Source organism: Giraffa tippelskirchi, chromosome 2 (assembly GCF_054371585.1).
Source record: "Giraffa tippelskirchi isolate mGirTip1 chromosome 2, T2T-mGirTip1v1.2.pri, whole genome shotgun sequence".
Lineage (NCBI taxonomy): Eukaryota > Metazoa > Chordata > Mammalia > Artiodactyla > Giraffidae > Giraffa > Giraffa tippelskirchi.
This window is the reverse complement of record NC_137276.1, coordinates 10,611,631-10,637,315: the sequence shown is the minus strand read 5'-3', so window position 1 is coordinate 10,637,315 and position 25,685 is coordinate 10,611,631. Positions and strand designations below refer to the sequence as shown.

Sequence of the window (25,685 nt, the reverse complement as noted above, 5' to 3'; positions counted from 1 at the left end):
AGGGTTGGTTAATTAAATTATTCTACATCGCTTTGATGTAATGTTATGGCTCCAAAAAGACTAGCTACAAAACACATGGAAATGTACATATGATAAAATGTTAATGGGGAAAGGATAAAAATATATGGACTCTATAATAATCATGCAAGCAAATGTATGTATCCGAAAAAGGACTAAAAGGGAACACAAAAAAGTATAAATCATTATGCTATTATGGTGGGCCCACTTATTTTTTTCCCCATGTTCCCAAATTGCTGAAATGTTATCATATAGAAAAGATGAGAAAAATTAAATCCATCATACAAATATTTCAAACAATTTCATTAATCAACTTGCACCCCCAGCTACACTTTTACTTGTCCTTTTTAAGAAAAAATAATAGTCACCAGTGGGGAAGGAAATAGCAAAAAGCCCACTCCAGTATTCTTGCCTGGGAAATCTCAAGGACAGAGGAGCCTGGTGAATTACAGTCCATGGAGTTACAAAGAGTTGGACACAACTTAGCAACCAAACAACAACAACAAATGTCCACCAGACTCAAGATGCAGGGGAAGGAGACACAGTGTTTCAGCTGACAGTCAAAATGTGTTTGCATTGTAAACTTAGTGATGAGGAAAATTTTATGGGAAAGAAGTAACAGAAGAGATTTCCTCCTGCTTTCTGAACTCCATACATGTACAGCTAACTTTTTCTCATTAGATTTCCATTCTATCTCTTGGGAAGTAATCGTGTGTGAGATAGATCAGCCTCTTTCCTTGCCTACTGAACCTCATTTGGTAACATCCATCCACCAAGCTGACAGGACTTCAGGGAGCGTCATCAAATATTCCCTGGGAATGACACAGAGAGGGGGGTAAGCAAGGACTCAGGCAATGGACCTAGGAGTCCACCACTCAGAATCCTGACTCTTTCATCCTACACACAAGGAATCTGTCTGTGATGGTTAATCTGATATGTCAGCTTGTCTAGATCAGGGTACCCAGATATTTGGTCAAACATTATTCTAGACATTTCTGTGAAGGTATTTTTTAGATGACATTAACGTTGAAACCAGGCTTCTCCGATGGCTCAGCAGGTAAGGAATCTGCCTGCAATGCAAGAAACACAGGAGATGCAGGTTTGATCCCTGGGTCAGGAAGATACCCTGGACGAGGAAAATGGCAATACACTCCGGTATTCTTGTCTAAAAAATCCCATGGACAGAGGAGCCTGGTGGGCTATAGTTCAAAGGGTCACAAAGAGTCAGACATAACTGAGTGACTAAGCACAACAAACACACAACACTGAAACCAGTAGACTTTGAATAAAACAGATTCCCCTCCATAAGGTGGGTGAACCTCATCCAATCAGCTGAAGGTCTTAACAGAAAAAAGACTGATATCCCTAAGGAAAAGGAAATTCTGCCAGCAGATGACCTTCAAACTTGAGCTACAACATCCGTTCTTTCCTTGGTTTCCAACCTGCTGACCTACCCTGAATGTTTTGGACTTGCTAATCTCCACAACTGCATGAGTCAATTCTTTAAAATCTCTCATATGTATATATCAATGTATATATATATATACACACATACATACATATATATAGTGCTATATACATAAATATACTTGACAATAGCAATAGATATGGAGACAGAGATAGACATACATCCTATAGAGAATGCTGACTAACTTAGAATCCCACATCCATAAATGTTCCTTGTGGAGTCACCTAGCACAGAGTACGCGTTTCAAGGATATTCATTAGGGAGGGAGGAGTGAACTAACCTTGGACCCTGCAATGGAGCCTTCTCAGGTCTGCTGTTCAGATCCCTCTGGGAAATTCATGTACTTTAAAATGCTAGCAAAATCATCAAAGTTACCCACTCACCAGCTCCTATCTATATGTGAATGTTTTATTCCTGTTTTAAATGTTTCTGAAGAAGTCATTTTTGCCATCCACCTTCCCATACTTGGTTTACCTGATCTAAGAAAATCTTACCTGCACACCTGAGGACACAAATGATGTTGCTTGTTATGCCTCCAGTGAGACCACAATTTTATGCTTACAATTTTTATGTTGACTTGCTAACCCAATATGAAGTCACAGTAATTACTTCAATTTCCACTTATAACATCTAGAATATAGAACAATATAGCCATTGTTTTATACTCTGGAGTATATATATAAACACCTAGAGTATAAAAACAATATATCCATTGTTTCCCTAATGTGGACTTAATATTTAGTCTGCAACAGGCAAGAATGCTTTTTCTTTTTAGTGTCCTTTCTGATGAACCCTATTAATCAGTAGTATGTTTTTCAAAATCTCATTTTCAAGCCATTTAATAGCTTATGTTTGAGTTGCTATTTAACTTTCTGCCTCCAGTTTTTGAGGATTCTAGTCCTGGAGTTCAGTCCAAATTATGCATTTTTGGTATGAAATTTTTTTTGCCTTCTAAAGTTTTTCTTTCAATGGTAAAAACCAAACACCTGATTTTAACACAAACTTTTATATAATTGGTTTAAATTAACAAAATGTATTCAAACCACACTGACTACTGTTTTTAACATATTTTTTTAAACTACTGGCTTGACACGTGTTTGCTGAAAGGGATAATTTCTGACTTAAATGATTAAACTGCCTGCTTGTTTCACTCTCCTAAAGGGCACCTCACCAACAGATATTCACATCTTGGACCCCAGGAGGGTAGCCCTGCCAGGGAAAGGATGTACTAAAGCCTGGTTTGAGGCTCAGGATCAAAGGAAGAAGGTCAGGGCCACGTTCCTGTGAGGACTTGCTCTGGCAGACAGCACATTAGAACTGGTCTTATCCAGGGTCGCATTACATCTCTGCTTAAAGAAGTCAATCTCTGGACAAATGACATTAGAAAAATCACCTGTGCCTTAATTCCCCAGTAACACTAATCCCACAACTTGGACGACAAAATGGCGTCATCGCAGTGTCAAATACTCATTTATAACCTCACAGTTGGCTGTTTCTCACTTCCCGTGCAGGAGCTAAAAGAAAAGCCATTAACCTCAACCACCAGCTCACCTTCCTTCAGCCCTATCTGCCCCTAGGTCAGTGGTTCTGAGGCTTCCCAGGTAGCGCAGTGGTAAAGACTCCACCTGCCAATGCAGGAGAGGCAGGTTTGATCCCTGGCTCGGGAATATCCCCTGAAGGAGGGCATGGCAAGAATCCACTCCAGGATTCTTGCCTGGGGAAACCCATGGACAGAGGAGCCTGGTGTGTTACAGTCCATGGGGTAGCAGAGAGTTGAACATGACTGAGCTCTCATGCACATACAAGTATTTTGAATTCTAATCCCTATCATCACATCACACTCCTCCAGCGTGACTTTTAGAAAGAAACGGTCCCTGAGTCCCACTCCAGACCAATTAAATCAGAATTTTCAAGGATGGGACCTGGGCTGATTCTAGTGCACAGTCAGGGAAAATGAACGCAAAGACCCACCAGACACGGGCACTGTCTAAAGAAAGGTTTGACAGTCAGTTGAAAAAAAACCTTCTCTGAAAGCTGTTCTCCTCCCCATTATTCCAGGCCACAGGTTTCACTGCCCAGGTAACTGAGAGCTCTGGGCTTCAGAAGTACATCCACTGTACCCTCAAGGTCCTTTCCTAAAATGACAAAACTTCCGACGAATTCTCCAGAGTTTCACGTGTGCAACAGTTGAAACTGTTGTGTTTTGGTTTGTTTTTTTTTCCTGAAAACATATGTGTCCTTTTGTTTCACGATCTCACTTGGCACCAAGTACCCAGTTCATTTGCCCATCAGATTAGCTTGAATTACATGCTTTTACTGCTCCTACAAGCTAATGCAAGAGACCTACAATTAACTGTGGGCTGGTTTAAGCCCTAAATAGAACTAATGTCTGCCCCGACCCAATGCCTCAGGACCTGCTTTTTTTTTTTCTTCCTGTAAATTGCTATTTTTGTAGGCTGTCTTCCAGAAGTTGAGCCCCCAAACAAGTTGGAACTGTAAGCCTACTAGATTCTCCTCATAATAACTGTTGAATCCTCACCACTTGTGTTCTCTCCAAAAGCTTAGCAAAATGCGTAATGTTGTCCTTGCAACGGAAGACAGAATTGCCACTCACAACGCAATCTCGTGCAAGGTTGTATGATAGCAAAAGTGAGAGGAAACCACTAACACCTCCATCGTCTCTGGGTGGGTATTCACGTGTCAAGACAGAGGAAGACATAATGACTCCTGTCTCCATATCTGCAAATTGAAGAGAGCATTCATTTCTAAGGATAAAGCAGTCTATTTGGCACTCAAGTTGAAAATATCAGGAATGATAGGAAAATTCCAGTACCATGAGTTTGAAAATGATGACACCAATTTGTTCTGGCTGGTTAAATTTTGAAAACTTCAGAAAGGGAAAAAGATGAATGGATCACAAGCATGATTCTTCCTTATGGGCCTCCGTGGAAAAGCAGCATAATATCCGTATTGCGTTACCTTTCCTTTCCATCAGCAATGAGTTCCTCTGTCAGTCCCTGGAAGGGACAATCAGATAAAACCCTACCAAGTGCCTGTGGAATGTGCTGCTTCTGGCATCAGGACTGAAAAAGCAAGGATGAATTATATAGAGCCAGTCCTGCCCTTGGAAATGGGAGGGTGGGGGAGAAACATCTACGGACTGTATCGGTAGAGCTGCAGGCTTCATTTTTCCATAGGTCATACTTCCCCCAATTGCTATCACCAGGGAATCAGCAGAGGCTCTCAACGATAGGAACCAGAAGTGGAAAATGGGTCCTGAACTTATGGTTTCCCTTAGCTGTCTTGGAGATCAAGTCTTCTGGAATGACTTTGATGGAACAAGTCACACCCTTTACTTCATCTAAGAGTCAGACTCAGTCTGACATCCTTAATGGTCAAATTAGACCACTGTTTCCTCAAAATCAACTTTCATTCTTGAGCAAATCATTCAGGATGCATGGTATCATGTTGGATTGTACAGAAAGTCAAGAGGTCCATTTGGTGCTAAAGACACGAACACTACTTTGTGCTACTTGGAAAGGATCCTTTCCTTTCTCATTTTAGGATAGAAACATACCTTCCTAACCACACTTGCTCAGGATGTCTGGTCTGTGTTCTAAGCAATCTTTTTGTCTCTTCCATGCATACATGACTGTTTTCAAATATGTGTAGGTGGTGTAACAATAACAAATAAATTCACTTATAGGCATTTCTAAATTTACAGTAGTTTTTGATAGTATGCATTTCATCAACATTGGATACTAAATATACAAGTACGTCTGTGAGAATCTGCACAACTTTTAGATATCACAAGTAGTTCCTCCATGTTTGGAATCACTGAACTGGAAAACTATCTAATTTCACTATTGTCTGGCATCACTTTCGGAGCCCCATAAACATCCTTTTAAGAGTCTGAAGAACAAAATCCAATATGCTACAACTGTATCATCCTATTCCACATATTGGTGGTGATAAATCATAATGCTTATAAGAAGGATACCAAAATAATGATATCCTATAGGAGGAACATACCAAAATAAGGATGACTTTGCCCAACATTTTGAAGAGTCTTAGGTTCATAAGCTGGAGTCTTCTCCTACTCCAGTGCTCCTCCCACTTCACTTGGCTCCCGTTTGTCACTTTCAGAAGGTCAAGGTCACCTTTGCTGAAGTAATAGCTAAGAAGGCAGGTTTAGCGGTCAGGCTGAGTTTGTGGTGCATGCTCAGTCGCTTCAGTCATCTCAGACTCTTTGCAACCCCATGGACGATAGTCTGCCAGGTTCCTCTGATCATGTGATTCTCCCAGCAAGAATACTAGAGTGGGTTTCCATGCCCTCCTCCAAGGGATCTTCCTGACCTAGGGATCAAACCTGTGTCTCCTGCATTGCAGGTGGATTCTTTACCCGCGGAGCCATCAGGGAAAGCCAGGGGTCAGGTTATGTAGCTTTAAATCCTTACCCTCCCTCTTGCTAGTTGTATACCCTTGGGCAACTCACTTACCCACACTCAGCCTCTGGATGGTCTTCTGGAAAATGGATCCACAGAGTGTCTACAGTGAGATGGGCCACGAAGGGTCCAAACCCCAGAGCCAGGCCAAGTGTGTGCCATCCATACTGACTGTTTTTCTTCTTATAATTCCCTTCCATCAAGGTGGCCAATTTATCACATACTCCTTTATAACCATTTCTGAAACATCTCCAGGCCAGATACTGACCCAAAGCACTGCTCTGGCTTTTCCTCTCTCAGAACCTTCCTATATTTCAAATTTTGTTTTTCCTTACATCTTCCACGTTTTCAAGCTTAATTGCAGATTTGTTCACAATACAATGCTTAGGGGTTCTGAGTCTTTATTTATGAGTCCCTCCCCCTCTTGCCCAGGTATGGAGGATGGAATATGCCCCTGAGTTGCCTGAAAAGACACACAGACGACACACAAACACACCCATTCAGGTACATATCAGAAACCTGTCAGCAGGTAATTATCTTCCATGCTGATGGCTCTGAATTGCTGGGTGCCTTCCAGCTGTGTTCACTCTTCAAGCTTCACTTCCCGTCCTCCTTACATCTGTTTCTGACTCCAGGGGCCCCAGGGCAGCGACGGACCTGCTCAGCCCTTTCAATCTTGCCTCTTCTTGCCCCTCTAAAGAGCTGCTGCCCTGAGCTATACAATTTCCAGAGCAAACATGTAAGAGACTTTACAACCCAGCCCAGTCCGGGAGCAGAAAGCTATCTTTCTATAAAGTCAGTCCAACCGTTGTCTTATTAACTTATATTTTATTGGCCAAACGGTGCTTGTCCAGACACAGTGGGCTATTTTTACCAAGACTATCACTTTGCAGGTGTCACGTGCAATGCAACCCCATTCTCTTTGGTGTCATCCAACTGGGGGATTGAGGGCTTAGTAAGTGCATCACCCATGGGATCCTCCCCACCCATCCGTTATCTACTCTGTGGTGTCCACCCTGCAAGGATGAACACTCCTGGGTGAATGGGAGGAGAGATTTTGAGGCTGGTCTCCTAGGCATGCATGCTCGGGCCCTTCTGTCTTGTCCATCTCTTTTGCGATCCCGTGGACTGTAGCCTGCCAGGCTCTTCTAACCATGGGATTATCCTGGCAAGAATACTGGAGTGGGCTACCATTTCCTCTTCCAGGGAATCTTCCCAACCCAGGGATAAAACCTGAGTCTCCTGCATCTCCTGCATTGCAGGCAGATTCTTTACCACTGAACCACTTGGGAAGCCCATGGCTGGTCTCCTAGGAAGAGATGACTATTTCAGTGTGTGATTCCTGAGGGAACAGTGGTAAACAGACAAGCTAGAGGAAGGGGTTAAGTGGTTCTGCAAAGCTGGGCTGACACCCAGGGGTCTCTCTGCGGTCTAAGATCACTCTTCACACTGATTCAAACTGTGTCAAGGTTTTGATCACCTAGCATTACTCTTCAGTCCTTCTGCATTGGCAGGATTGTTCAATGCCTCCAAATTTGACCCTGTTATGGGAAAATCTTTCTTATTTGACACTTTGGTGATAATACATAATTTTAAAACTAGGGTGTGAATGCATTAAAAGCATTTTGAAATCCCATATACTAAATTTCATTCAAAAAGCGTGGGGCTTTTGTGGCGGGTGTTTTTGGTGGCTTTCCCACTCGCTCTCTCTTCTCCTTCCCATTCTCCAAATAACCAACCAAAGGAGCATTGCTGTCTCGTGCTTTCAGCAATCCCTGCTACAAAGCTCCGTGTGTGTTCATGACAAATACACCCCTGTGGCTACTTGTAGAAGAAACAAACCCCAGCATGAAAATACCAAGTCTTCCCTCTTTTCTTATGTAAATAAATCTCCAGATGGCTCATTTGTAAGACAGTGTTTACTAATTCTTGTTTTCTTTCTAGACAATCTGTTCCCAGTAACCATTGTATCACTGAAATTTGAGGTAATGCTTACAATTTCATTTCATGGAAAGTCTATCAGAAGATGTGGTCTGCGGGAGGGGGTGTACTGGGGGAGACCATGCCACACACACACACACACACAAAATCCTCAGGAAGGACTACTAATAACAATCGTTGATGTTGTTAGTGTTCTTGGACAGGAGAAACTGTTAACTAGATACTGTTAACTAGAAGAAAATAGTTCGTTTCAGACTCAATATAGAGTATCAGAGCCTCTTCAGGCCCAGGGATGGAAATCTGCCGAGCCTGCTTTTCCCCTTCGCCCATCTAGTGCCTATGGCAGACATCACCGAGTACTCCCAGCCTTCTTTCCAATTGATCTCAGAGGTGATCTTGATAGCGTTTTCCACGTGCCTCACCAAGTCACTACTAGTCAATTACAGGCAACACAGAAGACAAGACACATTGGCCACAGCTAAGTCCTCATTTCCCAGATAGAGAGACTGAGACTCTGAGAGACAAAATAATATGATTCAGTGTCTCACAGCCAATTAAGGGTAGGTGTTCTCAGCCTGGGAAATTCAAATCAGGGTCTGTAATACTGAATGGGAAAACATTTCATTTACATCTTCATTTTTAGCACCCCTAACAATAATTTAGTATTTCCTTCACTTATGAAGGAAAACTCCAGGCCAGAGTAGTATTAGCATATCTGACTCTGTCACTGATGGCAATTATAGATACTTGCATGTAATAGTCAAGGGTTACAGATTTCTCAAAATATCATGTATTCTCTTGCTAATTCTAAATTATAGTGGTTATGAGGCCTGCAGCTAGGTCTCGTATTTTAATGTATGAAAGAGCACATATATTATGATATCCTAAATTTGAACATTTTTGATAACTACATCTCAGTATATTTGACTTTCTTTGTAATTCTATTCGATTTTAGGTATTTAAAGCATTGTCCTAAGAAGGGAATCCTCTTTCTTCATCAGGCTGTCAGAAAGATCCATGGCACAAAAAAAGACTTAAAACCCCTGGCTAAGAGAAAAGCCGGGTCTCTTCAATCTTTACCCTTGTGATGTTGCCACCCAAAAAAGGGGGATGGGGTGGGCTTACCATGAACTCCAGCCATCTTGGATTGAGATTTTTTTTTAATTTAAAAACTATTTATGCTCAAGAGAATCCATTGAAACAGAGAGGGAGAGGAAGAGAACAGATACATGAAGTAAAAATTATAATTTCCCAAGCCCTACCTCCCCAAAATCACCATTGCCAACAATTTATTATATGCTTTTCCAGCTACATATACTCATTATGTAATATAAAATGGGATCAAGCAATCCCTGCTCTTCTACAGCTGGCTTTTTTAACTTATCAAAGGAAAAGAGTCAGAAATAATATTGTGGATGTCGTTCCTTTACATAAATCCGCTCCTTTCTTTTTAGCAGCTACAGAGTATTCTCCTCTATGAACATATCCCAGTTCATTTTACAAGCCCCAATAAAGGAGATTTATAATCCAAAGTTTTCTTGGCAAAAGATAACAGAAGGAAGAACTATCATTTGAACTGGGACAGATTAGGCATTGGGCTTTAACAACTGTTGGGGGTACCCATGGGATGGAGTCTGGGTGATGAAGTCAGCAGCTGATGTGGTCATAGCTAAAACACCCACAGCCTGCAGCTCTCAGAACAGAGCAAGGACCTCTTCTTGGGAAGGGCTAGGCTTCTATACAGAGGTGGCTGTTCCAGGAGGGTGAGCCTGGAGGAAGGGATGGAGCAGAGTGGGAGAAATCCCATGCCCCTGGCCTGATGACCTCAAGGGAGAGAGGCCCAGTCCAAGAGCAGGAGCCTGGCTCTGGGCCAGACATGGTCTCAGGGATACTCCCTCGGGGGTGTGTGCTCAGTCACATACAAGTCTTTATGCCCCTATGAACTGTAGCCTGTCAGGCTCCCCTGTCCATGGGATTTTCCAGGTAAGAATACTGGAGCAAGTTGTCATTTCCTTCTCCAGGGGATCTTCCCAACCCAGGGATTGAACCTGCATCTCCTGCATTGGCAGGTGGATTATTTACCAGCTGAGCCACCAGTGAAGCCTCAGGAGTAACCATCTGTGACACATGAGTTGGTGATGAGCCTTTGACATGTTCTACCAGCAGGCCCATACGCCCAACCCCCGGCAATAGAATTATTCTCCCCTGACCTCCCCCCACACCCTCTGTTCTTATGGCCTTTCCTGACCCTCCCACAAACTTCTTTCCTTTCCACTGACCTGGAAGCCAGCCACCTTGGGACCTGTAGGTTTGGGGAACTATTGTCATCAATTCCCTTGGGGAGGATAAAGGGATAAAAAGACTCCTTAGTCACTGATGAAACACAACCTGGTTGATACCGTACTGCAAAACCTTAGGATTAAGATAAAAATCAGAAAACTCAGGTGAGGCCAGTGCAAGATCAGAGGCTCCAAATAAAAGAGAAAAACTTGTTTCCAGAAAGAGAAGCAATGAGCCAGCAAAGCAAGCTGGGAGAGATCCTGGGTGAAGCCGGCTCTCACCTTCCATTTAGGACCCCAAGGGGCAGGGAGCACTGGGCTGGAAGTCAGAGACCCCAGACTTCTGTGACCCAAGGACATGGCTTCCCAACTAGATGTTGTCTCCCCAGAGGTGAAATGAGGGTTGGACAAGAGAACAATTTCAAATGGACTCGGTTCCTTCTGCCTCCTTTGACTGTCAGTACCACCCACTGGGCTGGCCCTGGATGCAGGCCCTGGATGCAGAGATCAGAGTCTGCTGACCTTCGCCAGGTTTCTTTGACTGAACCAACTTTTTTTTTTCCTCTTTGTGCTTCTATGTTTCTCAAAAATGGGGCTGCCACTTCTCCTCATTCCTACCTCGAGGTAAGAATGTCTTCCCCCTCCACCTCCCATATAAGCTTTTTTCCCTTCATCACATCTTGCTGTCTCCATGCTGCCTTGAGTTTCAGCAATTTTAAATTCCCTGGCTTTGAGTCAGCTCTTCTATCAGAACCAATGTGGCTCCAGACTGTTCTATCCTCGTTCAATGAAGGAAATAAAACAAAGCCGGGCTTGTTCCCAGTTTGATAGGCTGCAAGTTTAGGGAATGGGGGCTTCAAATCTTTTCACGATTTTGTTTTGGCACCAGAGCGTCTGTGTTTAATTCTGCGTCTCCTGCCAGACTTGGGAAGCAGAAGTGATAATATCAACATGCGGAGTGGTGGGGAGTGCAACACGCCATCATCTCCTCTGTGGGTGGGGGTGGGAGGGTCATGCAAGCACACATACACGCAGAGACACACACACAGAGACACATGCAGACACACGCTGATCTATACCCTACCCACAACATACAGCTATGTGTGCATGCAGACGCACAGTACAGACATTCATGTGCACACACTGATGCAGACACTTCTGCAAACAGTCAAGTGCACACACAGTCAGGAATACACACACACACACACACTGACAGAGACACACACACATGGACATACACTGACCAATACACTCTCTCCAACACACACAATGTGTGCACACAGACGCACACACTCACATGTACAGACATCCATGTGCACACACAGATATTCTGCACACAGTCATGAACACACACCAAATGCACAATCATCCTTGCACACACAGACATACATTCAGCTAGGAACAGATGCATTTATTCACATCCAACACACACAGTCATAGAAAGACACACACCTTCACAACACAAACATGGTTGCACACGCACAGACATACATACACGCGCACACACACACATACACAAAAGGGAACAGCAGGAGGCCGGCTCTGCCCTGCAGGAAGGGCAAGAATATCAGAGGCTGAGCTGTCATAGCAGACTCCCCACCCCCAGGACCTGAGAGAAAACAGCTCCTGATCACAAGGCCTCTCCAGGAGGGCCCATTATAAAGTTCAACCAATTAAGTAGACAGTTTCTATGGCGACGTTTACTTTTCTCAGCTCTGAAGTTCGGCAGCTTCCATGTCCCGGCAGATAGGACTGGAGTGCAAGTTGTGGTCAACTCGTGGCCAGCTGAAGGCCCTGCAGACTCCCAGACTCCTCTCCACAGGTGAGCAGTCAGCATCTCTTCTAAACAAGGGGATGAGATGGCATCCACTGACCCAGAGCATCTGAGACGTCAGCCAGGACCCTTCCCAGCCTGTTGAGGGGTCCCACCATCCCATTCCCCTTCACTCACTCAGGCCCCACTCCCCAAGGGCCAGGCAGGACCCAAGGTGCCCCTAGCCCCAGAGCACTTAGTGAAGCAAGGAGAAAGGGCCCTGTCCTTCCAGCTGTGGGTGGAGACAGACAGTGATCCAAAACTCACACACAGGGATGGGAAAGGACAACTGTGATAAGGGCTCCAGTCCCCTTGCTGGGCAACAACCAGGGTGACACAGAATGGACATAAAGTCTACCTACGGACAGTCCAGCCACACAGGGACTCAGTTACATTAGCTTCCTTGTTACAGCCACCGAGCTCTCCAATACCCAGGATCCTGGAGAGAAACAGACTCAAATCATCTAAAGACTCCCACTCAAGGAGGGAGTGTGTGTGTGTCTGTCTCTGTGTGTGTGCACATGCATGTTTGTGTGTGTGTGGCTGCAGACACCTTTGTGTGGTTATTCCAGAAGAAGCCAATACAGGAGAAACAGGTTGCTGTGAGGGATATACCAGATGCTGAACGTGCAAACCACACATGGTGCCTGAACCTGGAAGCTGCCTGATAAAAGTAGCCGGCTTGGTGCCATGTGATCACTCAGTGTCCTAGTTACGCTCCAGGTCTCCAGCGAAAAGAACTCACAGTGAAGGTGGGAGAGGGGCCAAGCTCCCCAAGGGAAGGCTTAGGGTTGGGACAGAACAGGCTGAGCTAAAATCTGGTGCTGGATGATCCAGGACTGACTCGAGTCTTCTAGGTAACTCTTCAGACTCATTTTTAAGGCACTATATAAAAATATGGAAAGGAGAACATTATAGTAAACATGTTGAACAATGCTTACGAAATTGAGTGGAGTCAAGGCTGCTATCTTTTCTCAATAAAGCCCTCTGCCAGCAGCTAGCATCCCCCTTGAAGCTGCTTGGCCAGCAGACGCGGGTAGGAGGGGGCACCCGCTGGCCCTGGGTACCGTGGTAGCCACTGTGATGCAGCCTCTCCCTCCATCGAGTGTGCCTAGTATGCATCACAGAGCCTCTCCTCTGGTCCTCTGACCTGCTCTATTTCCTTGTAAATGTGGAGACCCACCCTGAGTTCCAGGCCTGCCCACAGGTGAGCAAGGATTTGACATCTCACCTGCTTATCCGTGAAAAATTATAATAGACTGGTTCTGAGTTCTGAAAATGGCCTCATTTATATCCTACTCTGCCACTTCCTGGCTGAGGACCTTGAAAACTCGTTAATCACTGTGAGCCTTGGTATATTCATCCATGAAATGGGGAGAATAATAAGACCTCAGGGAGTTACTGTAAGATTTGAATGAGACACTGCCTATAAATACCGCACCATGTGACACGCAACAGGCTCTCTGTAAATGTTAGCTTCTATTTGTTTATACTCCTCCACCTTTCTCCAGAATAGAAGTGTGAGAGTGTGTGTGTGTGTGTGTGTGTGTGTGTGTGTGTGTGTGTGTGTGTGTGTGTGTTGAGCAGGGTGGGTAGAAGGAAACAGTAATGAATAAATAAATCTGGCTTAGGCATCCCATAAGGGCACAGGACAGGCCACCAACATAGCCCTTGCATGTTGATCTAACAGCCCTCTCCCCCCACCACACTAAGGACAAACTCCTTGCTCAGGAGAAATGCTACATTTCTTACTAGTAAGATCAGATAGAAATTTTTCCCAAGGACACATTTTAAAAAAAATTATAAACATCTTCCTGGCAAAGCTTTACCATCAAAATGGAATTCAAATGATTTCTGGTGATGGTCATTTAAAGCTTATTAATCACTCTAAACTATTTTGACACCCCAGTGAAAAGTCCTCTGTAATGCTTTCAGAATCCCATTTTCATTTAACATTAATTAAAGGCCAGTAACTGTAAAGTATTAATAAAATCAAATTCCCCAAAAGAGCTCCCAGCTGACAGGCTTCAGCTCTCAGCAAGTTAAAAGAGACCCTGAGCAAAACACAGGCCATAATGAAATGTTAACTATGGAGATATAATCAGCCCAACTGGGATAAGAGAGGTCATCTCTCAGGAAAATAATAGATACTTTCAATAGTAAATTTTATAATCATCATTAGCCTATTTCCTGAAGTTTATGGCTGTAATGGCTATTTAAAGAAAGACTTTCAAATCAGACCCTATTGATAGACTACATACTTGTTTGGTGGTTCTATCTGATTATCCTGTTAAGGTGCATGACTCAGCATGTCAGCAAATTTGGAAAACTCAACAATGGCCACGGGACTGGAAAAGGTCAGTTTTCATTCCAATCCCAAAGAAGGGCAATGCCAAGGAATGTTCAAACTACCATACAATTGCACTCATTACACATGCTAGTAAGGTTATGCTCAAAATCCTTCAAGCTAGGCTTCAGTAGTAAGTGAACCAAGAACTTCCAGATGTACAAGCTGGGTTTAGAAAAGGCAGAGGAACCAGAGATCAAATTGCCAACATTCAGTGGATCATAGAGAAAGAAAGAATTTCAGAAAAAACATTTACTTCTGCTTCACTGACTATGCTAAAGCCTTTGACTGTGTGGATGACAACAAACAGTGGAAAATTCTTAAAGAGATAGGCATACCAGACCACCTTACCTGTCTCCTGAGAAATATGTATGTGGGTCAAGAAGGAACAGTTAGAACCTGACACGGAACAACTGACTTGTTCCAAATTGGTAGAGGAGTATGACAAGGCTGTATATTGTCACCCTGCTTATTTAACTTATATGCAGAACACCTAATGCAAAATGCAGGACTAGATGAATCACAAGCTGGAATCAAGATTGCCAGGAGAAATATCAACAACCTCAGATATGCAAATGATACCACTCTAATGGCAAAGGTGAAGAGGAACTAAAGAGCCTCTTGATGAGAGTGAAACAGGAGAGTGAAAAGCCTGACTTAAAACTCAACATTAAAAAAAAAACAAAGATCATGACATCCAGTCCCATTACTTCATGGCAAATAGATGGGGAAACAATGAAAATAGTCACAGACTTTATTTTCTTGGGCTCCAAAATCACTGTGGATGGTGACTGCAGCCATAAAATTAAAAAGTGCTTGTTCCTTGGAAGGAAAGCTAGGACAAACCTAGACAGCATATTAAAAAGCAGAGACATCACATTGCCAACAAAGGTCCGTATAGTCAAAACTTTGGTTTTTTCCAGTAGTCACTGTGAGAGTTGGCTCATAAAGAAGGTTGAGCAGCAAAGAATTGATGTCTTTGAGTTGTGGTGCTGGAAAAGACTCTTGAAAGTCCCTTGGACTGCAAGGAGATCAAAGCAGTCAATCCTAAAGGAAAACAACCCTGAATATTCATTGGAAGGACTGATGCTGAAGCTGAAGCTCCAATACTTTTGGCTGCCTGATGCAAAGAGCCAACTCATTTGGAAAAGACCCTGATTCTGGGAAAGATTGAAGGCAAAAGGAGAAGGGGGTAGCAGAGAATGAGATAGTTAGATAGCATCACTGACTCAATGGACATGAATCCGAGCAAACTCTGGGAGATAGCGGAGTACAGAGGAGCCTGGTGTGCTGCAGTCCATGAGGTTGCCAAGAGTCAGACATGACTTAGTGACTGAATAACAACAAAAATTTGATTATCCTATAAATACTAGGCCCAGAATATACATATGGAGGGGGTGGGGTGTTGTTGGCCCTGGTAGTGTCAGAGCAGAGGAGTGCAAGGCCTGAGAGCAAAGACAAGACAATCTCTGACCAGAAAATGGAGAGAAAGATCTATGTTACTCTCACAGAGCATGTGTTCCTAGAAAGCCAAGGTCACTGACCAAGTCCCTTCTTTAAGAGTGAGTATCAATTGCTCTGGTATTTCTTTAATATTGTCTTATTTAATCATCTACTAGATGTTCACAACCCCCAGCTGAGCAGCCCAGCTCACAAATGGATGGAAGAGAACACTCACCTCCTGTGGCAGCTCCGTTTTTGAGACTGCATTATGAAGTCATCATGGCCAACTTCACACATCTGAGTAAAAGGCCACGGGAGAGGATGAATATATGCAGTTAAGGGCTGGCTTTCAAACCCACTGTTTAATCCTAAGAGAACTGTTGCCTCTTCCCTCCTCCCATTAGACAGGTGAATGAAACTAACGAATTTTTAACCTGTATTTCAGAAACTGAAAGCTACAATTTTACATATTAAAGACATTTTGCTTTAGCCTATTTTCATCCGAATCCTTATGACACATTGAAGCAGAGGCTGTGACTTATAAAGCTATTGACCCAGATTCTGATCATCTTTGCACAGTAAGACAAATGTCACTAGACCTAGTTCTTCCAGTGTGAAGAAATGTCTCCCATTGTCTTGGTTTCATAAAGTTCCCTTGAAAACTTGTTCTGAAAATCTTTTTGAGTGTCCATCTCAAATAAAATCTTTCTTTATGCTGGAGATACCTGTTGCCTAAAGACTTAAGTGTTCATTCTAACAGTTTGATGGCCTTCAACTCTGTTCCACTCCCATGAAAGTCCTTGTGAAATTTGTCTTCAGGGATATCTCTGGAGCTGTGGAGGAAAGAAGGAAGGACTCAGACACCCCCCAACCATGTACCTTTGTGTAGGATAAATATGAATAATGCATAGGAGCTCAAATTTTTGCTGGACAAGGAGCCACTACCTCTAGGGGAAAGAAGGATGTTTAGAGATGTTAATTTTATCTATAAAAGTATCTGAACCCATTAATACCACCTTTCCCAACCACTCCAGTTATTCTTCAATTTACGTCACCCAAAACACAGCTCCTCAAAACATGAGACCCCCAAGACAATACTGACACACCCCACTTTTGACAGGCAATTTTGTCCAGTTAGATGGACAGGGAGATCTCTCCAACATTCTAACTGCAAGCTTGCCAGCTGAGCAGGCAACATCAAAAATGAAGAGCAGATGGGCAGCCTCATCTGCTAGCAGGAGTGATGACAGGCCAGCCCTAAGCCCCAACCAAGTCACTCAAGATGGGACCCTATGGTCATGTGACGGATGCTTTCACAAACTTGTCAGAACTTATCCATCCAAACGATTGCTATTCTCAAGGGGATCACCTTAAAAGGAATTAGAATTGTTCTTCTCCTCAAAATCACTTAGAGATCCACCCTTAGAATTAGTCAGTTTCCAAGTCACTGGGTAAAATAAAACATAGAGATTAAATGAGAGGATTAAAGAAGATAGACCTAAAGCATGCCCATGGTGCAAAGTATAGAGCAGGCACTTAATAGATGTTGGCTACTATCATGATTATTATCCTTCTGACCTCTTAAGATGTGATTGGATGCCCTTTTACAAGGAAGTATCAACCTTAGTGTGTAGAGGCTGTCCATCACCCACAGGACCTCCCATTTTATTCCCATGAGGCATTGAGTGCATATGATGCAAATTAAAGAATAAAACCACAGTCTTGGGTTAAATAATGTTTCTGTGGTAGAAAATGATGACAAGGGAAGCTTGCATCAATGTCTTCAGGAGTGCAATGGAAATTACAAATTTTCTTTTGAGATCTACCCAGCTATATCATGAGAGCTCATGGTAATCATTCAGTCTCTGCCTCTTCATCACTCCAAAGTAGGACATAGAATTACTATGGCAGAGGGGCTACCATGTGCTCACCAAACCTCCTTCCTCTCCCTGGCCACAAAGCAAGATGGCATTCCCAACATCCTTCGCAGTTCGGTAGGGATCACATGATTTCTGGTGCCTTCCTTCTTGCTTCCCCACCACCACCACCCCTGCCTCTTTCTTCCAGGCCATAGGCATGGGCTCTTAAATGAAATCAAACGATGGGGGAAATCTGGGTCACAGTTTGGAGGAGCAGCTTCCCTCCCAGGAGAGCTTCCAGATCAGGACCATTGATCGACATTACACTTTGTGTGAGCAAGCTATACAAGTATATTGTGTTAAGTCATTGAGATGGGGGCTGCTATTGGCATGATGTATACTGGTTAATATAGCTATTTTCCCACTAAAATTTTAGACAACCTGCTATTTAAGAAAACCATCTCAGTTATGAAAGGCAAGGGTGTATAGATGGTATTAGCTAAGACCTGAGTAAGGACATCCAAGATTTTCCCCTCCTAAGGCAACTTGGAACTCTAAGATGCAATCTGTATATATTGGGTTGGCCAAAACGTTCATTTGGGCTTTTCTGTAACATCATACATGTTGTTGTTATTTAGTTGCTAAGTCTTGTCCAACTCTTTTGCAACTCCATGGACTGTAGGCTCCTCTGTCCATGGGATTTCCTAGGCAAGAATACTGAAGTGGGTTGCCGTTTCCTTCTCCAGGGGATCTTTCAGACCCAGGGATTGAATCTTCATCTCCTGCATTGGCAGGTAGATTCTTTACCACTGAATCACCAGGGAAGCCTCAACATCCTGTGTGTGTGTGTGTGTGTGTGTCTGTGTGTGTGTCTGTGTGTATAAAAGCATATATATTTGCTTTTGAGGGCCTGAATACACAGAAAGTAACGGGTTACTTTGTCAATTATCTATTTCCAACTTCCAAACTAGTTTTGAAAAATAATTTAGATAAAGATATCAATTGTAGAAACTTTATTTTAGAGCTCAAAATGAGTCTGAGAGTCGGAAGGAGCATTGGATTTTCAGAACCAGAGAAAGGTTGACAGTGTTGGACCCATGTGAGAGGGAAATATTGAAGACAAGAGAAGTTAAAGTGACATATGTGAGGTCACTCCCTGATGAGCAAAGGGGCCAGAATCTCTTATTTTCTGACCCTAATCACATCTATCTTCTCCCTTTCTAGACTCAAGGACTAAAGCCTAGATGCTTCAGTGAAAGTGAGATGGTCGACTCACCTCTGTTTATTTCTAAAGCCAGCCTCAGGTGGCTCTAGGGGATCCTTCGAGAACTGTGCCTTTGAAAACCCATTTAATGGTTGATTCTATACTGTCAGGGCTTGACTGAAGCCAAACAAAAATCACTAAGTCAAGTGATGAGAGAAATAAACAAAAGGTAATAGCTTCTCTCAAGAAGCTGCCTGCCTTACATCTGAGCTGGACTTAGAATCTCACTGCTGAAAGGACCATGACTTGACACAGAACAAATAAGAACCATTCTGGAAACAGGGAGGGATTTCATTCTTTCTTCAGTGTTTAGGAAGTTCAAATGCTGACTGACATCAAAAGGACATCTTCCAAACAGCCTTTCAGAAATGACTAACATATTATAAAGTAATGAAATGGCATTTTCTAAGAATGCATTTTTCAGTTGCATATTCACAAGTAATTACCAACTAATGTGGATGTTTGGCCCTTTTGCTCAAAGAAGAGGCTCCATGTTTAAACAAGCGGCACAGCCTAGGAAGAAAAAGCAGAGGAAACATCAAAGGTGTCCATCTTCTCTTTAAGAATGGGCAAGTGTGTGTGGAATTGAAGGGAGGGGCATGAGACAGTCATCCCCTTTTGCATGACTCAGACTGTGGCTGTATTAGGTTGAACAGTGGTCCCCCAGAAGATATCACATATTACATTACATTATATCCATATATTGCATTATATCCACATCCTTATCCTCAGAATTGGTGAATGTAATCTTATTGGGGAAAGGTGTCTTTGTAGATGTAATTGAGTTAAGGATCTCAAGATGATGTCCTCCTGAATTACATGGGTGGCTCCTAAATCCAATGACAAGTGTCCTCATAAGAGACAGAAAAGGAGAAGACGCAAGGAGTGGAGAAGCCGTGTGAAGATGGAAGCAGAGACTGAAGTTAGGCAGCTCTAAGCCAAAGAACACTTGAGCCACCAGAACCCAGAAGAAGCACAGAAAGATTTGCCCCTAGGACTTTCAGAGGGAGAGGGGCCCCACTAACACCTTGATTTTTAACTTCCAGCCTCCAGACATGTTAAAGAACTAGTTTCTGTTGTTTTAAGTCATGTGGTTTACGGTAATCTGTCATGGCAGCCACAGGAAACCAATATAGGCCGCTGATGGGAAAGAAGGTCCATGGAGTATCTATGAACCTCCTCAAATCCAACTAGGATGTCACCACTCCTCTGCTCAGCAGAGAGGCCCTGGGAGACCCCAAGAAATGACTTTTATTTATTCATTCAGCAAGCATTTGCTGATCAATTGTCTCTCTACTCTCAGTTAGTTCATGGTCTAGCAGAGATAAGAGGCTTTGTGAAAATAACAAGAGTGATGTGAGTAAGCACCAGAGGGGATACAAAATGCATGGGAGACTGCTGTGGGATGCTCAGATTTCAAAGGTACTCCAAAAAGAAGAGCATGCACACTTGTCCCCTCAAGTCCCATCAGGAATGGACAGAATATCGCAAAGAGCCAGACACAACTTAGTGACTGCACAACAATAGCAATCACCAAGAATACCAGCATGATGGGCAATGTGCCTCCCAGATATTCCTCCCTCTTCTTCCTTCCTCACTCAGGGAAGCGAAAGAGGGCTGGGGGCCGCAGGGAAGATCATGAAGTGGTCTCTGTGGAGGGGGCAAGTCTCAGATCCTCTCAAAAGTCTCTTTCAAGTCTTGGATTGAGACCACAACTGCCATTGACACAATGCATGCCTGCATGCCAAGTCACTTCAGTTGTGTCAAACTCTTTGCATGCCCATGGACTAGAGCCTACCAGGCTCCTCTGTCCACAGGGATTCTCCAGGCAAGAAGACTGGAGTGGGTTGCCGTGCCCTCCTCCAGGGATCTTGCCATCGCAGGGATCAAACCCGTGCCTCTTATGTCTCCTGCATCGGCTGATGGATTCTTTACCACTAGCGCCACCACAATAGCCGGGTACTCATACCTGTGATTGGACGCAGGGCACACAGGATCCCATCCAACAGCGAACACAAGTGCCTACCAGAAGCAAGGGCCTGCATGAGAAAGTCCTCCATCTGATTCCCATCTATCACAGTCCTCAACTAAATATGAGGGCAAGCAGGAAAAACAATCCCCCAGCAAACCCACACTTTCCACTTGGTTTTCCTCAGATTGGAAAATGAAAGGCCAGTTGTAATCTGCTGAAAGTAAACTGTTCAAAGAATTTGCAGATTCTGAGCGTGGAAGATCAAATGTTGCAATCGAAGGGAATGAGGATGTTTAATCTAACCGGAAAAGTAAGCTCCACATTGCAGAACGATCAGAATTCACTAAGTCTTTGCTTCTGTGACAGGAAACCACCAAGTTTAACATTAGAAGCGTTCATTCAGAAATCCAAAGTCTTGGTTTTACATGGCTCGGGTCCTTAAAAAATAACAGCAGGGGCTGAACCAGCAGGAATGGAGATTGAGGACGCAGATATGATGTGGGTAGATGCCTACATGACATCCAGAGTCAAGTTCAAGTAGGGTCCAGGGTCAGCAACCCCAAATGAAATCACACAACTGGTCAGCAGCCTTTGACTAAAACCAATTCTGGGAAAGAGACTATCTCCCTGGAAATGTTTATAGCACATACTGGCTCCATCCTTTTCTGTTCTCCAAAGAGGACTGAATCCATTTTGCTCAACACAGCATTTTCAGACAATGTGGGTTTTATGGTTTTTGTGCAACAGAGGAGGAATGAATTGCAAAACCAAATATAACTGGAAATGTCTTTGTAATTTTAAAATAAAATAAATGAAAACAGTTCAGACCAAGGATTGCCCTCCAAGAGTGGAAACCCAAACATAATCACTCGCTGCTGAAATATAAGGGAGGGAACAGAAGTAAATCCAAGAAGGTTGAGATCCAAAACTTAAACCCAATAAACTCAATGGTAGAAATTAAATACAAATTATTAAAATTTTACCAACGCTAGTGCCTAGGAGTAAAAAGAGTCCATTGTGCTTTCAAATTTTCATGGGTAAGCAACAAATGAGGATTATAAAAGTTTCCCACTGCTCTGTGACTACAGATATTTATGTTGTGATAAGCAATCACATCTAAGCAGCCCTGTCTCTAGTAGCAAAGGAACCAAATGAATTGAAAATGTTTTACAAATCCCCCACCGTGGCAAACTTTGGAGCTGTCTGAATTGTTCTTCAACCAGGGCAAGTTTAAGTATAAAACCTGAGTGTTCTATATTTACTAGACATGTCTAAATGTCCAGAAGAGAAAAAGCTGAGTAAATGCAGAATAGCCACTTATTAGAAAATATGTAGCCCCCTTTGGAAGATGGTTATGAAAGTCATATTGTCATACAGAGACTGCTTATTATACAATGCTAAGTGAAAAGCAAGATGAAAAATGCATTTTTTTTTCTATTAGCCGCATGTCATTAAAATCCACAGGAAAGGAACCAGATCAAAATGTTAATAGGAGTTTTCTGCGCATACTAGGATTGGATGCCATCTTTTTTCTTCTCTATATTCCAAACTTAGTAATGTACTTATAATGAAGAATATAGGTAGATAGACAAGAGTTTTTAGAAGCTTCTGGAAAAAATACAGTCCTAAATTATTCTATTAGATATCACCCTTCTAGTAAGGCCACCAGATGAGAAGTTGCAATGGAAAGAAAATGAGAACTCATTTCTTATCCTGATCTCTCCTCTGTTTGGCTCCTTGGGGAGCAGGTTTGGAGGAAATTGCATCTGGTTTTAGACGATTTGTGACTGAGGCGCCGATGAGAATCACAAGTAGCAAGGCCAAGTGAGTGATTGAGATTGTAAGTCTACAATGAAGAGGATTCTTTTAACTTTAATTCTTATGACCAGGGGACAATCCGGGAGAGAAAAATATTTTCAGTCTTCAGAAAACATTCTTTTGACCACTTTTAATAAGTGAAATTATAACGTCACGAAGGAGCTTGGCCAACCTTTCAGACCCCACTTCAATGCATTTTGAGTTTAAGGTTCCATCCTACTGAAATTCTGTGATTCTATGGCAAACGCAAATAAATAATATGCTGAAAAAGAATTTGTTTTTGCAGGCAATAGAAGCCAACCAGAATTAATCTAAGCATAATAATAAAAAAAAAAACTACTGGGAAGGTTTGGGGAGCACACAGAACTGAAGGAAAGGATGAAGTACCAAGTGTTGGAAATTAAAGATTCAGAGGACCTTTGGGAGTTCAGGTAGCAGGAAATAATGATAACCTCTTCAGGAAGCAACTTTCGAGAAGAATCCATTCTAATGGCTTCCACCCATAAAATCAATATGCAGATTCCCAGGAGAGAGAATTCTCATTGGCTTAGCTTGGTCATGTACTCCTATCCTGGTCAAGCAAGCGGAGGGCATCTCAACTGAAAGTCTCGCCAAGATTGAATATAATGAAGAAAGGATGTCACCGAAGAGGGGGAATGGATGCCAAGGCAGGAAGATAACCAATAGCTCTTCTTTATTCCAAGCCTAAGAACACGTGTTCCACGCGCAGTGTTCTATACAGATACGGTGCCGAAAGAAAACAAGAGTAAGTGTTATTATAATAACATCACTGGATTATGGCCATATGCGTGGGTCACCCCTCCTGAGAAAAGACTTTGAGTGTATCCACCACACAGAATCCGTGGCTCAGAGCTTTAGAAATTTAAACAACAGCAAAAAAAGCTCATAACAAAGACAGTGACTTTGCAGTTATGTTTATGAGCCCTGAGTTCAAACTTAAATGAGCCAAATAGTGAGGGGGAAAAACCCCAGATCTTTTGAGTTAAATGCCTTGAACAGTGAAATTAATACCAGAACAAGTCCCATTGTACCAGGAGGCTGTTTTATTGACTTGTTTTCTAACTCCGCTTTGAACACAATGAAAGTTGTGTGTCTTTTAAATAAAACAAATATTTCTTCCTCTTCCAATACTACATAGAAACCCCCAGTGCAAAGGAAAATAAAACCGCATTATTTCAGATTCCACTCATTCCAGAATTATAATAATTTGGCTCAAGCTGCATTGAAGCCTGCCTTTGTACTCTTTTTCAGAAGTGGCTTCACTAAGCAAATCGGTAACACAAACAAGATTGATAGGGGTCCTATTGAAGCTACTCAAGGAAGGTCTCCACGTGTGATTTGCATGCCATGCCAGCGGCTCATTATAGAGGCGTCTTTGCCGTTAAAACAAAATTGGCAGGGTTGTCAGCAGCTAGTTCAAATTCCTACAGGTCTTCTTTATTTCTTCTAAAATTCAAATCTTCCACTCATTCCAATGTGTTTTCACTCTGTTACTCGCATCAAGTGATGGGTGACCAAGTGTTTAGGTGCAAAAAGATAGAGAGTGGAAGAACCTGTTTGCCAACCAGCCTTTAAGAAACCTCAGGGCTGCTGTTTCTATTTTAAACAGAAGCAACAGGGGAGAAAAAAGTGTCTATAAGTGGCAACAAACATATCAAAATCGGCACATCCTGAATGAAATACAAAGTAATATAATCCTGTTATAAATACTGTGAAAAATTGATAAAGTACTTCAATCTGTGATTTCATTTGAGCATCGCAGAGTATACATGACACACAGCAAAGACAGGAAGCACTCGGCAAACAGCACATTGTGCGCCCTCTTGCCTTTCCCAGCCTTCCATCGGTGGGGGGCAGGGGAGTGTGGCTTGCTCCCACGGACAGATGATGAATGTCACTTCCAAGGCAAGGCAGGTGCCAGGCAGTGGGATTCTTCCATATCCCTTTTTGCCCTGTTGTGACTTTGGGAGCCCCTTGGTGAGATGACAAAAAAAATACAAAGAGATCTTAATCTCTGAGTCACCACATGAAAGAGACACCCAGCAGGGGATGCTCAAGAATTAAATACATAAATTTCACTCAAGAAAAAAAAAAGTGAGATTTTATGAAAAACACAAAAAGGTTTGGAGTGGTACTGATGACCTCAGCAGAGGTCAGCCTGTTCTGATGGATGCACTAGTAATTATTGTTTCCATCTTACAGGTGAGAAGACCCAGACCCACAGAGAAGAGCAGCCACTGAAGATCACATTGATAACGAGTAGCAAGACACAGAATATAATTCAAACATTCTGATTCCAGCCCTTTTCCCCCTAAGGCCCAAATGAAGATGGTCCCTGAACGTATAAATTACTGACCAGCTGGGACCCAATGATGATCTGTACAATTAATATGCAATTTCAGAAAAGACAGTTCCTTTCCTAATTTGTTTGTATAATCCAGGGCCTCTTCAACTTCTTCACTTGTAGGGACTGGAGAAGAGAGGCCCCACATACCAATGAAGCCTAGAACATGTCACGAACCTCTTCTGCACCTCATTCTTTTCTGTAATGGCTTCTTCATAAACTCAAAAGAGTATTGTTAATGGGGAATGGTGAGAACAGCCTTGGGAACCAAAAAAAAAGTAAATATAAGTCCAATTTTTCATTCTGCCAAATCCAAACAAACATCATTTTAATGACCTGGCAGCCCCCACAAATTCAGCAGCCACCAGTTAAATAAAAAGCCCATTCATTTAAAAAAAGAAGTGTCAACACGGGTATTTAACATATGTCAGGTTTCAACAGCAGAGTGACCCTGTGTATGGTGACAGGCACATGTGGGCTGGGGTAAGGCAAGCAGCACCACCCAAAGTAAATTTAAGGACCGTATAGAAAGCATCCCTCCATCCCTGACCTGACTCACATACCATCAGAGGGGCAGATCGGGATGTAAACACGGGGAACTTAGTCGGGATTTTTAAAGCTCTCTGTAATTCATCAGTCTGCAAGGTGATGTC

The 25,685-nt window shown here is 42.9% G+C and overlaps 1 long non-coding RNA gene across 1 annotated transcript; it reads left to right on the top strand.

Annotated features, from left to right (window-relative positions):
• The first annotated feature begins 13,111 nt into the window (after positions 1–13,111).
• Positions 13,112–25,430, top strand: LOC145537937 (uncharacterized). Its single transcript, XR_014076518.1, has 3 exons — positions 13,112–13,171; positions 18,838–23,433; positions 24,891–25,430. It is a non-coding gene; the product is annotated as an uncharacterized LOC145537937 (long non-coding RNA).
• The last annotated feature ends 255 nt before the right edge of the window (positions 25,431–25,685 follow it).